General features: G+C 23.5%; 1 protein-coding gene across 5 annotated transcripts in view; it reads left to right on the forward strand.

Moving 5' to 3' along the window:
• The window catches only part of LOC122511094 (hemicentin-1), a 231,147-nt gene that overhangs the window by 21,775 nt on the left and 194,256 nt on the right, over positions 1–15,116 (forward strand). The window contains exon 2 of one of the 5 annotated variants that reach the window (XM_043626150.1): positions 13,213–13,249. The exons of the other annotated variants lie outside the window; for them this stretch is intronic. The gene's annotated coding sequence lies outside the window, so the exon portion shown is untranslated. The remainder of the gene's footprint in view (positions 1–13,212; positions 13,250–15,116) is intronic. 5 annotated transcript variants of the gene reach the window in all.

The following is a 15,116-nucleotide window of genomic DNA, read 5'->3' on the forward strand; positions in this document are numbered from 1 at the left end:
CTTATACTGATAACAATAAATATTGGAAAAAATAGAGGAACTAATAAAAAGAACAGTAATAACAATTAGGAAATGTATTCAGTTATTAAACTAACTGTATTGATTGACAAATACAGTTGGCTGACTGAAAATTGAGCTATACTACTGATTGTAATTGAAATTGAATCTAAAAATAAATATTACGTGATGTAATTAATTTTTTTCTAATGTTGACTAACTAATCATTTACCTGTACTACTGATAAAAATAAATACAAATTACGTAAAGTAATTAATTCTTTTCTAATGTTTCTTTTCTAATTTTTTTCTAATGTTGACTAACTAATCATTGACCTGTACTACTGATAAAAATAAATACAAATTACGTAAAGTAATTAATTCTTTTCTACAGTTGTCTGACTGAAGATTGACTTATGCTACTAATTAACAATTACTATAAGCAGGTAATAGTAAAAATTACGTAAAGTAATTAATCACTTTTTTCTGACTAACAATTAATTTTTACTGCTAATATAGTAAGTACTTAATTGTACTACTCATACTAATAATAGTAGTAAAAGTCAATTTTCAGTCAGACAACTATATAAAAAGATTAAATACTTCAGGTAATTTTGATTTTTAGTTTATATATTGCGATCAGTAGAATAGGTCAATTTGGAGTCAGACAACTGTGGAAAAATTAAATGCTTCACGTAATTATTATTACCTTTTTTTATTATTACTTGTATTTTATAATATGAATTGTTGCCAGTAGTATAAGTAAATCTTTAGTCAGACAATCGTAGACAAAATTAATTATTGCACGTAATTTTAATTATTATTAACGTTTATAATAATTTTCCTCAGTAGTAAATGACACTTTTTAGTCAGATAAATATAACAAAAAATTTAATTTCTTCACGTAATTTCTATTATTAGTTTCTATATTAGTTGCGATTAGTAGTGCAGGTCAATTTGTAGTCAGACATTTGTAGAAAAAATTAAATATTTTATTTAATTGTTATTATACTGTTTTTTTTATTAGTACTTACATTTCTTTCAATATTAATTGTTGTCAGTAGTATAAGTCAATCATCAAGCAGACAACTATACGGAAAAGTAGTAGATAGGTGAAAAAATAGAAAATCTTGAAAGTGGAGAGAAATAAAATGCAAATATCAGAAAAATACAAAACGTAGAAAATAGAAAAGAAATATGATACACAAGTTTTGAACGTTCAAATGAACGAAATTTTTTTTTATTAAAAATATTTTCATAAATTACTGGTTGCAATAAAAGTAAAAAAATTCAAATTTCACTTAGAAACTTAAAAAATTGAATTTTATTTCTAGTAGTGATGCAAAATTATTGTAATAAAAATTTAATTTGAGCTAGAAATAAATAAATTTCATTCATTTAGGACTTTAGGACCATAAAGAAATTGAAACTTAGAACGTAAAAACAACGAAGTCGAAAGGAAGTAAATATTATCATTATTATTATTATTATTATTATTATTATTATTATTATTTTTATTATTATTGAATGTATAACTTTTTTTAAGAAAAAATATTTTTAAACATTTTTTTGTTTTCTAGTGCATTGTATGAAATAACACTTTGAAGTTTATTCTTATGAGGAGAAAAGGAATGGTGGGGGGTAAGGGGGGTTGAACAAAATTTTCAAAGCGAGAAACATTCTTTCATTGTCGTTTTTGTCAGGCATTTTAGCATTTAGAGTGACGTTCAGACGTTACTCCTAATTCACTGAACCATATATACTATATATATATATATGTGTCTTATTCTTCTTCTTCTTTTTTGTGTCGTAACCTTTTTCTTGAAAATAGTCTTCCTCTCTTGTTTGGAGTGTGACACAAGGGGAGAAATGTAAGGTGCACTTACCTAACGCACCACTAACATTAGTTCCATTGCTTTCAACATATAGATCACTTAGTTTTTTTCTTTTGACTCTTGACGACACATTTTAAAGTGTCTTATAAAGTAAAAGCAAAGACGTACCTGCCAATATAAAATAATAGCAATAATAACAGTCAACAACTGTATTTTACTTACTATTAATAATATATTATAAAAAAATAATATATTATTTTGTTTAGTTTAGACTATTTTTTTATTAATTAGTATTTATTTTTTTGTTCTCAGTAGTGTGGGTCAATGATCAGTCAGACAACTGTAGCAAAATTTGTTTACTTTGCTCAATTAATATTATCAGCTATTAAATATTTAAAATGAATTCTTATCAGTAGTATAGGTCAATTTTCAGTAAGACAACTCTGGAATAGAATTTAATTACTTTACGTAATAATTATTATTCGTTTTTATATTTTTGTGTATAAATTGTTATCAGTAGTATAAGTCAATGTTTAGTATGACAATTGTAGAGAAGAATTTATATACTTTACGTAATAATTATTTTTAGTTTTTATACATTTCTGTATTTCTTGCTATTATAGTAGTGTAGGTCCGTCAATGTTCCGTCAAAGAGATATATAAATAAAAAAAAATTACCTTAATTATTATTTGTAGTTATTGTATTAATTTTTTCAGTAGTTATGGTCAACGTTCAGTCAGACAACTGAAAACAAAAGTTGATTTCTTTACTTAATTGTCATTAGTAGTTTTGATATTTTTTTTCTATTAATGATATTAATTTTCATCAATAGTATTTAGATATATTTTTAAAAATAAATATTTTCATGTATTTTGTAAATTTTTTGTAAATATCAAATTTGTTTTTCTAATTTTCTCGTTTTTAAAATGCATAAAATAATTTGCTATAATTTCCAATTCTCTCTTGTTGATTTGTTCATGTATATATAGGGAAAAAATTTATATTTCCATTAAGTTTCGTGACATTTCTGCTGCTGGCACAGATTTTGCACTTAATTCCCATTTGGTAAATAATCGATCAATTCACACGCGAGGACCTCGTCTCTCTCTCTCGTCGCTACTACAGAGCCACTTAAGAACCATCGATGCACTTAGCTCAGATATTTTTCTGCTGCTGGAAAAAGTATGCAGAAGCAGGAGAGCAAGCCACAAAGATTAACGACTACATCGTTTGTCGATAAGTGTTCTAAGATTCTTTTTTTCATCCTTTTTTTTGTTTTCAAAAGGACCTGAAAAGAGATTTTTATTTTTATACCAACTCTTATCTTTTATATTTAAGAAAAGAAGAGGCATAATAAATAAATTCGATATCTAATCTAATATGATCATCACTTTATAAAGCAAAAAAGAAACAATCTCTATTCTTTTTTCTTGATGTAAAGGATGTTTTCTTGTGAGTAAGAAAAACTTTGTTCGTCATCAAAAAACGATAGTGAGAGCTGATGTGTATGAGTAAATATCGATTCTATTCGAGAATGATAATAAAAAATGTTTTTTTTCTCGAAGAATTGGCAGAATTTTCATTTTTACTGAATGATGATGTTGACAAAATTTAGAATAATATTTTTTTAATCTTCAACACTAGAGAAGTATTCATTTCTAATGAATGCAATATCTGAATGTTGCATTTTTATTAATATTCGTCGATATTTGGATTTTATTAAAAAAAATATTCCATATGCTTGTTGAATAAAAATATTCTATTGGGAAATTACAAAAAAATTACAAAAAAATTTTCACCAAAAATAGTTTTATTTTGAAGTAATTTTTTACAGTTAACTTGTCTGACTAAAAATTGCTCTATATTACTGATAACATGAATATTACAACAAAATAAAATAATTAAAAAAATAAAAACTAATAATAATTATACGTAGAATAATTAATTTATTATCTTGTGTATATCTTGTGTATATCTTGTGTTGACTTACTGAACATTTACCTATACTACTGATAATAATTAATATAAAAAATTTAAAAATTACCAATAGAATTACGTTAGATAATAAAATATTTTTTTCCTTTGTATGACTCAACATTGACCTATACTACTGAGAAAAAAATTAATTTTAAAGAAATACTTGAAAGTAAAAATAATTATTACGTGAAGTAATTAATTAATTAATTTTTTTCTAAAATTGTTTGCCTAAACTTTGACCTATACTACTGATAACAATTAATATAAAAAATAATATTCACTCTAACAATATTCTATAATTATTATTTTCAGTAGAATGTTTGGTCAGACTCGAATAGAAAAAAATTTCTGTAATTTTATAGAAAGTAATAAAAGAAATTTACCTAATAATTATATTTTTACTTTTACATTATATAAAGTTGATTAGATATATGTTTCTATTATATAAAAATATAGAACAAAAAAAAAATATCAGTTGGATTATTTTTAAACTTTTAAATTTATATTTTTAAAAAATTTATACTTTCATTAAGAGTAAAATTTTTATTTTTATTTTCAAGATTTTTTATTAAAGAAAAATATGTAGACGTGCTTTTTTTTGAAGATTAAAATCTTTGTGGAATATAATTTGATATAAAGAGTTGTTCCATTTAAGGTAAAATATTTTATGAAAGTGAGAGCGTCATTCAGTTACTTGTGCTTTTACGGGATAGAAACTTTGAAAGCACAAAGTTGTATGTAGTTGAAAACGCAATGTAGCAGAGATAAGAATCTTAGTTGAAGTAGTCGACCTAGAATAACTTCATCTCCCTATATCACTTTATGTTTATAAGGTTTGTCGACTTATTAGTTTAGTAAGTTTACCTCGTGTTGGAATTTAGGTGGCATACATAATATAATTAGAAAATTATTGATTTCTAAAAAGTAATTCCCATTAATGAAATTATACAAAAAACTTGTCTTTTCAAAAAATTTTTGATTCAATCTTTTTCCGTCTTGTTTCAAAAATGTTTCTTCATTTTCTTATTTTAAAAAACAGAAATTTTTTGATAGACAAATTTTATCAATTCAAGGAATTTTGTTTGAAATAGAAAAATTATTATTATAACTAATTGTTAAAAATTTTATCCATGTGGAAAATTTAAAAAAAATTAATTTTTTAAAATAAAAATAATGTTTTTTAATTTGAATTATTTTTTGTTTCTTTTATTTTGGTAGAAGAAAATTTTTCTCATTTAAAATTTTGTTTTAAAGTTTCTTTGTTTATTGTAGTTTTTAAAATAATCGTGATTGTATTGTGAAGAGTGTTTCTATATACAACTGTATTTGTTTTTGGGACAAAGTATCTTAATTTAATGCATTGCTGGCAATTAATTTGGCTCGATGAAGTTCAATATTGGATGCGAGTTATCTGTAACCACAGACAGTTCAGAAATTATCTAAAGTTGCAACAGAATCCAACCAATGCAATTTATTCCTGGCAATTGAATTAACAATGCTGCTGAAGTTCTCAACATTTATGATGAACGATTTAAAATAAAAAATTTATCTATCCTGACGTGAAATATTAAGTTTATTTTTTATCGTTATTACTATTATTATTAATTTATTTCTCCATTGTACTCTTTATACAAGATTTTTTTTTTTTTTTTTATTCAATTTTTATTTCTTAAGTATTTAACATAATACGATATTTTTATTTTATTATTTTTATTAATTTCTAATAATTTTTGGATTTCTTTGCAATGTAATTTTTACTTATTTTATGTCTTTATTTTTATCTATCTGGTAAATAATTTTTTTCACTTATTTCTTATTTTTAATTCTATTATATTTTATTATTATTTTACTTAAAAATTAAATAATTAAAAAAAAATTTGTATAAATTATACTCTTTAACCATTTTTGATCTTAAGCGTTGTGAATTTCACTTTCGCAAAATTAACATAAATTATTATTCTGTTCATCAAATTGTAGTTTCAAGATAAATATTTTCATTTTACTTACATGTCAAAATGTTGTTTTATTTTTTTTACATGTGTCTGTGTTTATGTATAAGAGAGTTGATTCGCTAAACCAGGTCAAGTTTCATGTAATTTTAACTAATTATATTATAACACACTAATATTAATCTAATAGCAATTATTCTATTATTTAATTTTTAATACTGTTATACTACTTAATTCATTTTTTTAAATTTGTAATTCTTTACTAATAAATTAATAATGTCAAAATAGTATATTTCGTAACGAGTACGAGCAGTTGTCAATTTTTGAATGAGCACTTTTTTTGGAACAAAAAAAAAGTGCCCTTTTTTGCACAAAAAATAAAATTATGCGCAATTATGCGAGAATTCAAAAATTGTGCGATGAAAAAAAATTATGCGTTTTGATGCGACGTTAAATTTATTTTATTTTATTCATAAACATGATAAAACGTAAAACTTTAAACTTTCTTTCAATTTTTAAAAATAATGCGATTATGCGCGCTTCGCACAAAGTGTAGGTCTCTAGAAATGCTATATTGGTAATCCGACTGAGAAAATATGATTCTCACTCGGTGTTTTCATCTCCTTTTCTGAAAAGAGGCGGAAGGAGGATGTTGAGGTCTGGAGTTTCGAGATATTGACGCTGCATAGAAAACGCGGGGGCATACATAGAAAATACACTCTACAAAATGCGCTTAAGGAAATTCAAAAGTCCTCGAACGTCACTTTATACATAATCCTAAATCTTATTTTATATACATTTTTTTTCCTTTTTTACAAAAAAAAAAAAAAAAAACGATAGAATATTTTGTTTTTAAAACGGAAAATTATTTTTTTTTATATAAATATAAAATTTTTATAAGTTTATATAAAAAATATAATTTTATATAAATGTAAAAAATCATATTTTGGTATAATAATTATAAGAATACTTTTTTTTATATATGTAAATATAAAAATTGTCTTTATATAGAAATAGATTGTCTATTATATAGAAATATTTTTTCTATAAATTATAAAAATTAATAATTGTTATGAAAATATAAAAATTCTTTTTTCTGACATAAATGTAAAAATATAATATTTAAAAAAATAGCGTAAGAAATGAATCATTTATATATTCTACTGATGTATTATATATATATACATATTGAAAACGGAAATTAAACCTTTGACATTGCTTATTACAATCTGTATAAACGTCGTTTCTGTCACGCATAAAGAGAAAATTTCAGTTGAAGATTGATGCAAATAGTGGTAGGTGGAAGGTAAATTTTACGACATCTCGAGAGAATGGAATAGTTTGACCAGCCCGCTCGTTTTGAATACCGAGAAGAGAGAGGGAGAATGAGAGCGAAAGCTTAATCCGCTGTAAAGGCGCGTTCATACCTGACTTTGTGCAATGATATTCGAACGACATACTTTGCCAATGTGCTTATTTTGTTATGGCACTATAAATTTGTTTTGCTTGTCTCTTTAACATTTCGTTACAAAGAACCACACACACACACACACACATAAATATATTTTTTTTTTCTAAATATTTTCTCTACAATTATTTATGTATATATATTAACAATTTTTTGCCATCAGAATTTTTAGTATATAAATTATTGATATTTGTCAGAAAAAAAATTTTATATTAATAATTTCAGGGGTCAAACTAGAGCTGTAAATCCTGTAAAAGTCAGTTTTTTTAAAAAAAAAAACCATAATTTGATTTAGAAAAGACGAAAAGTTCGTAACTTGTACAATATAATTTGGAGAATTTTAGAGAAATTACAAATGATTGCAGAAATTCAATTATTTTCAAAAGTAATAAAATTTTTCGCAGAAATTTAATTATGTTCAAAAATTTAAAAAAATTCTCCTTCAAGATTCAATTATCTTTAGAAATAATTAAATTTTTCTCCGAAATTCAATTATTTTCAAAAATTTTAATAAAATTCTTGGTAAAATTTCAATTATTTTCAAAAATTGTCCTCCATTCAATGATTTTTAATATCTACTATTTTAATACAAATTTTTCAAAAGAATTCAATTATTTAAAAAAAATTTCATAAAATTCTACGCAAACCTTTAATTATTTTCATAAAATACTAAAAATTTCACAGGAATTCAATTATTTACAAATTTTTTTATAAATTTCTTCGCATTCATTTAATTATTTTCATAAATAATAAAATTTTTACAGGGATTCATTTATTTTCGTAAATAATAAAAAATTCTTTTCAGGAATTCAATTATTTTTATAAATAATAAAATTCATTGAAGAATTTCAATTATTTTTAATAGGTAGGGGAATGTAGTCAAGGTTGGCCTACTGTCTAGGTAGGCCACTCGCGTTTTTTTGTCAAGTTCACTAGCGCCACCTACGCGCATTTTTGTCGAAGCTTGTCTTAGTGAAACCTAACTTTTTGTTCAATTACATTTTCGGAAAATCGAAAATTGTGTTTTCTGTGACGTCGGTACAAAAAAAGCTCAAAAAAAGTTTTGTGCATAATGTGAAAAACCATTAATAAAAGATAAAAAACAAATTGAATCGTCAAGGCAAGTATGCAGAAAATTTGTGGGACTCATGGTTGAAAGAAAAACAAAGTAAAAAATCGAATCCCGAAACGTATTTCTTTATGGTTACAACAATTCGGTAATGCTACTTACTGTCAAGGTCGGCCACTATGTGTTTAAAATGCGCAAAGTTGAGGACGAGCTACTTCATTTGCAAAAACTGCAATTCTGTATAACTCATAATATAATTGATCATCTTATTAATATTTTTATTTAATTTTATTAATATTTTAGTGCAAAACTTTTTTTTATTTATATTTATTTTTTTATATTGTTTATTGTTATTATTTTGTTATTTCATTAAGTTACAAACTGTAAACAATAAAGAATCAATTTTCCGTAACTCCAAACATGTTATTTTATTTTTTAACGATTAATGCCCTTTGAATTTTAAACATGGCCGACCTTGACTGTAATGGCTAACCTGGACTACAAATTTTTTTTTTTTTAAATCTTTATAACTTTTTCATTTTTAAACCTGTCAATTTACTTTGTACAGAAAAAATGTTCCTATTAAACAGGACTTTCCAACCATATACTTCAATTGTCCAAATTCATTTTTAAAAAAAAGTTATAAACAAAAGTCAAAAAGGTGGCCGACCTAGACTATGTTCCCCTACATTTTTAATCGAATTTCTCGAAAATTGTAATTATTCTTAAAAATTGTATTTTAAAATTCGTCAAAAGAATTCAATTATTTAAAAATTTGTTGGTGAAATTCTTTATGAGAATTGAATTTTGAGAAACATTCAATAAATTGTTTTAGTTAAGAACACGAAAAAAAAATTTTATTTTGGAAAAGTTATTGTAGAAATTCAATTATTTTCAAAGAGTAATAATATTCTTCGCAGAAATTAAATATTGTTCAAAAATAATAAAATTCTTCTTAGGGATTCAATTATTTTTGTAAATAATAAAAACACATCGCAGAATATCAATTATTTTTAAATTTTAATACAATTTTAATCGAATTCCTTGAAAAATGTAATTATTCTTAAAAATTTTATTAAAATTGGTCAAAAGAATTCAATTATTTGAATTTTTCATATTCATAACTAACAATTCTGTAGAATTAATTTTTTTTTGAGAAAGTTTAATTGCGGATTTTTTTTTGAAATTATTTCAAGTTTTTATTTTTTAAATATTTTATTGAAGGATTTCCGAATAATCAAAATTTCGTAAAATTGAATTGTAAATAAATGAATTTGAAAATTCTCAAGGAACTTTTTGCAATGATTATTAAGTTTTTATTTTCTAATATATACCTATTTAATTGAAGAATTTACGAATAATTGAAATTTCGAAAAATTGAATTTTGTAAACAAATGGATTTGAAAATTGTCAAAGAACTTTTTCGGAAATTATTAAAAATTAATATAGATAATAATCGATTTAAAGAAGAATTTTAGTTAAAAATTCTTGAAAATAATAATTGAATTGATAATAGTTTTAAGTAAAGTATTGTCTTATTTGACTCTGCCATTATTTTTGTCAGTAATTGGTACGTAATTTTTCATTTTTGGTCCGTAAAGTCTGTATTTTTGAATATTTTCACTAGTTCGAATCCCCTGCAATTTGAGAATCTTAAAAAAACTTCGATTTTAAGAATTTTTATGTTAATAATAAAAATAAAATAAGAAGTAATTTTCTTCCTTTTTAAGAATTTTCTTATTTCAAAAATAAATAAAGAAATATTTTTTTTTCGAATAGAAGGAAGGATATTATATTCTTGAATTTATAAAACCATTTTTTTTTTGGGTGTTTAAATGAATTATATTTATTCCGCTTTTATAAAAAAAAGTATTTCATTCAAAACGAGCACCCCTTTTTTATTTCTAAATACATTATATTCTGTGCGTGAACATAAATATGCAGAGCGCAAGTAAATGCTGAAAGCATGCACACGCCTCCAATTTCTATGGACACACAACCCTTTTGAGTCAAGTGGTGAATATATATATTTATATACGAGTTTTCTACAATGATTTGCATGACTTAAGAGAACGCAATCTTGTTGCGATTGCAATTTTTTTTTCTCTCTCTCTCTCTCTTTTTCTCACTCGCTCTTCTTTTTATATTCCACTGAATTGCGGCGCCTTTAATATCTGACACTTCAGCAAGAACTGCAGTTTCCTGCTTGAAATAGGTCTTGAGTTCTTTTGCCTTGTAGTGCATGAGAAAACGTCACGTACGGACAAATCGAATACATGCTGCATATAGTATTGCACCCACACACTCACACACATATGTATATTCATATAATCCAAACATCGAATTGGAAAAACATCCTTTCCGTATGTTTGCTTCTTTCTTTCATTTTTTTTTTTTTTTGAAAAAAGAATAATAAAAAAAAGGTGGTAGTATATCGAATTTCTGCGATTTTCCGATATTGACACTGTATGACAAGTATACACGAAAAGAAATACACTGTAGCTTTTATACATGCATACTTTTCATTCTAGGTTAGGGGCAATTTCATGTTTTTTATTGCTATACATATTCGTCGATTGACAAGCGAATGATTTTTCTCAACTTTAAACGTCAAATCAAACATTCAAGAACGCATATGTCAAAATATATCGTTTTGGGTTTTCAATATTTGGATACGATTCTCAAAAGGAAAAAAAACAGGGTTAATAATGGAAATTTGCGATAATATATTAGATTTTTTATATTAGTCTGACTAAACATTGAGTTATGTTACTAAAAAAATTTGTCAAAATTAAATTATTAATCGAACACTGAGAAAAAAAATTATTTGATTCAAACAAATTTTGTTTAAATCAAACTTAAAATATCTTTGCTATACAGTCAAACATATTTAAGTTTAATTCAAACATATTTTCTGGTTCAGTTTAAGAGATTATATATTGAAATCAAACATAAATTGTGATTGACTTTAAATTATCTGTAGTCAATTTTTAAGTTTGATTCAAACATAAAATTTGCAAACATAATTTTTGTTTAAACCGTAACAGAAAATATGTTTGAATTAAATATAATTATTCAAATAAATAATACTTTTGAATCAATGCAGTAAACATTTTCTATATATTGAGATTAAACTTATAAACTAATTTCAATTAAACAAAATCGTCTAACATTATTTTTGTGTTTCATTTAAGTATAATGTTTTCTCAGTGAACAAAGCAATATTTTTTTTGATTGTATTTATATTTTTTTCACTGACGAAATATTAACTTTTACTACTGAGAGGAATTAATATCAGTTGTCAATGTTTTTATTTATATTAGTCTGACCAAACATTGACTTTTACTACTGGTAAACAATTAAAATTGCTCGTTTGTCTCTATGGAAGTCTATCAAACATTGACTTAAACTATTGGAGATTTTTTTTTATAAAGACTAATATTAAACGAATAGTGTAATTGAAATTTTTTTCTACAAAAGTCTGATTAAATATTGACTTTTACTACCTGAAAATGTTTGATACTATTCACGGAAATTAAGAGAATATTTTTAATTTTATTTTTAATTTTATTTTTAATTTTATTTTTAATTTTATTTTTAATTTTATATTTAATACTTTAAATTATATTTCTACCTTTTGAAAATTTATTAGACTTAATATTATTTTTCTCTATAATATATTATTTTTCTCTATAACTTACTTTCTCTACAATTTACAATTTTTCTCTATTTCACTGAATATACTTTACGAAAAGAATTTATTTCGTAAGTCTTGAAACTTTTTTTTTTCTATACAATGTGAATATTGACCTATACTACTGAAAACATTTTTAAATTGTTAAATTTCTGAACATGTTTTTTTGGTCTGACCAAACACTGACTTGTACTACTGATAAATGATTAATATCACTCGTGATTTTTCTTTTCTATAATTCTACAAAAAAAGGATAGGAAACAAAAAAATTGTTAAATAAAGAATATTAAAAGATAATTTTTTATAGGTAATTTTTTTAAAGGGTAAACATTTTTTCTATAAATATCAGGCTAAGCGTTGACTTATACTATTGGTAAACAACTAAAATAACTTGTGACAGTTTTATGTTAAAGTCTAGTAAGCCATTGACTTACAATATTGAAAAATATTTTTTTTGATGATAAACAATTTTTAAATTGAATAAAGTAATTAATATTTTTTCCGCTTGAGTCTGATCATAAAATGATGTATTTCACTGTGAAAAAAATTGTATTACGAAAAACAAAATTAAATAGAGTAATTATTCGGATTTTGTTTGTATATAAGTCTGACTAAACATTGACAAATACTACTAAAAATATATCAATTTTGGTGAATATTTTTGTTTATATTAGTGTGATGAAATGTTGACTTAAATGTCTGACAGATTACTGATCACTGAAAATATTTATTGTCACTTGTCTTTGCTTTTATTTATATTAGTCTTATCAAATATTGACTTGTACTACTGGTAAAAAATTACAATTATTCGTGAAAATAATTTTTTAGTATATTTTCAGAATTTTTTTTTTTATAGAAGTCTGACCTAACATTGACTGTTACTTAAAATAATTAAGATTACATATACGATTTTTTCTAGACAAATACAGATTAAAAAGACTTTTTGACAATTGATGCAATAAATTATGTAAAACTTTAAATTTTAGAAACGTCTAATCAAACATTGATTTATACTACTTCTAATTTATAAATTTGGTTATAAACAATTTTAGAATTTTAATTGACAAATTGTAGCTTAAAAATATGTGTTTTATAATTAATTATTATTTACTATTTATTAATAGAAGTAATTTAATGGAATTATAGAAATTATTTGTTTACATTTTTTTGATAACATGATAAAAATTCCAATTACTAATATATATATTTTTGGTGTGTTTCAGGTGAGTTAAACAACATGTTTCCTGTCGAGTTTATTTCGTAAGTAAATATGTATTTAACTATGTGTAATTAATATATTACAAGCAAACTAAATTGTTAAGGGAATAATTTTTAAATTCTGATTCGTTTATTTAACAAAAACTGCCAGCTCCGGAATAATTTTATGATAGTTGATAAAATTAAATAGAAAGAAAATATCGGAAAATATATATTTGTTTTGAAAAAATTTGTTTGGAAATATTTATAAGCTACAACTTTTTGTTACTTAATTTAAAAAATAATTATTTTTTAACTTGAATCCCCTTGTAAAAATTAAAATCTCCTTTCTTAGATTGTATTTTATAAAAAAAAATCAGTGTAATTCCTCTATTTAAGAAAATGATTATTTCAAAAAGCAGAAAAAATGGTTAACAATTTTAGTAATTGACTATTTTTTTTTTTTTTGCTAAACCAAAAGAAATTTTTTTCGTATTTTTATTGCACACGGATAATATTTCCGGAGTTGAGGAAAGAAGCGGTAATACAGAAAATGTCAATTTTCTGTATAAAATGTAATTTTCCATTTTAATTAATTTTTAAATTATATTTTATAAAGTTAATTATTTAACGAGTATAGAAATCTTTTAATTTGAGTAAGTCTTTGCGCCTCGTCTATTTCACAACAAAAACAAATAAAAAGAAAAATGAGAAAAAAGAGAGACTATTATATATATATAAAGGGACGAAGTGTTAATTAAGAGAAAAGCGTAGTTGCGTGAACGACAATAAAAAAAAAGTGAGCGGAGGATATTTCGATTCTTGTCAGCTTTAATCCTGACACGTGTGAAATCACACACATACACACATACAACATATACACATAAACACGCACACATTGAATCCAATGCCTGCAATCTGTTTTGTTTTGTGTCAAGAGCTGAATGGTGTACAAGATTGGAATTAGGAGTTGTAGAACAGGAGTTCTGATTCATGAAATCAGTGTAATTGACAACTGATTTTCTAAATTGATCATGACAGTGATGAATATCTCTCTTTAAAATATCAGTCACTTTAAATCCATAAAGTAGAGAAAGAAAAAGAAGAAAAAAAATGAAAAGATACTTTATTGCAAAAACGGTACTTGATTTTATTACCTCTTTTATGACGCAACTCTCGCAAAATAATAATTTAACAAGCTCTCAAGTATTTATTAAATAAAGAATACTTGATTTATTAATCGACGTAAAAATAGTAATTATCTCTCGTGTATTTTAATTTTTTTCCATCTCAACATACATTGAAATATTGTTCGTTCATCAAATTAGAGTAAATTTTCAAATTTAAATTCTGTTATTAATTATCAATGATCAATTATGAATTATCAAATTGATAAATTATAAAATGTTTTATGAACTAAATTTTTGTTTAAACTTAAATTCAATTATTAAATGTGTATCAAAGCAATTAATTAATTATAAAATTCTTAAATATGTAAATTATATTTTTAAATTTGAATTTAATTATTACTTTTTAAAATTTAAATTAGTTAAATATAAATTAAATCATTACATTTTTTACATTTAAATTAAATTACTACATTTTTTAATGTTAAGAACAATAATTAGCGTAATTATACAATATTTTGCGATAGAGAGAAAATTTTGTTTTGCTATAATTGAGAGAATTTTAATTAGCGAAAAGTCTTTTAAAGTCTTAGAAAATGTTTAAGTGAATGAAAAAAACCCCTTGTTTGGTAATGAAGAAAACTTTAATTAAAGATAGAGGGAATATTTTCCTTATCCTTCTTTTAAAATTGAATTGAAGATTTTTTAAAATAAATCTTTACAAATTGACGGTATTGAAAATTAAATTAGGAAAAATAATTTTTTAGAGTGAAATAAATTTTTTTTTTAATTAACTTTAAACC

This window comes from Leptopilina heterotoma, unplaced genomic scaffold (genome assembly GCF_015476425.1).
Source record: "Leptopilina heterotoma isolate Lh14 unplaced genomic scaffold, ASM1547642v1 Lhet_80, whole genome shotgun sequence".
Taxonomy (NCBI): Eukaryota; Metazoa; Arthropoda; class Insecta; order Hymenoptera; family Figitidae; genus Leptopilina; species Leptopilina heterotoma.